The sequence below is a fragment of the Acyrthosiphon pisum genome, chromosome A1 (assembly GCF_005508785.2).
Source record: "Acyrthosiphon pisum isolate AL4f chromosome A1, pea_aphid_22Mar2018_4r6ur, whole genome shotgun sequence".
Classification (NCBI taxonomy): Eukaryota; Metazoa; Arthropoda; class Insecta; order Hemiptera; family Aphididae; genus Acyrthosiphon; species Acyrthosiphon pisum.
In genome coordinates, this window is record NC_042494.1 from 168572103 (window position 1) to 168572837 (window position 735).

Sequence of the window (735 nt, forward strand, 5' to 3'; positions counted from 1 at the left end):
CTTACACTTAACAAAAATAAAAATGTATATCCAGTCATACTTCAACTTAAATTTCTCCAGCAGAACAACTTATTAGAGACTAATATTATCCTGGGCTAAGAATAGGTTTATCGTTCTATGTTTCTAAATGTCATTCTACATCTTAATTGTTCAGTCTGGGATCTAGGATTCAACCCAAACTTAAGTCCTATTAACCCTCAACACATGAAGTATCATTAAACGAGTAGCAAATTAATTAAAATTGACAATTTTAACTACATAACAGCCTTTGAAGACTGTATATTGTGCATTTATCAGAACAATATTGGAATACGACTCTGTCCTCTGGGATTCTAAGAGGATGCTACCCATACATTTGTTGTCTCCGTCTTTGATATCACATGTATGACATAGCAAATTTTCACTCACTAGTTTTGATTTTAGAGTGACCTATAATCAAACTTTTATGTAAGAACATAATCTGTTCTTAAGCGTCATATTTTTCAGTATTTTAATTTTCAAACAAGATATGCGCAAGTGAAATATTACAAATTGAAAATGATCATCTCTCTTGAAAATTAAAATATTGAAAAATAGCCAATGCTTAAGTACAGATAATGTTCTTACTTAAAAGTTTGATAAAAGGTATATTTACTTTAATATCAAAACTAACAGCAAATTATTGGAACTAATGAGTACAAATTTGCTATATCATACGTGTGTAAGACGAAGACAACAAATGCATGGGTAGCATCC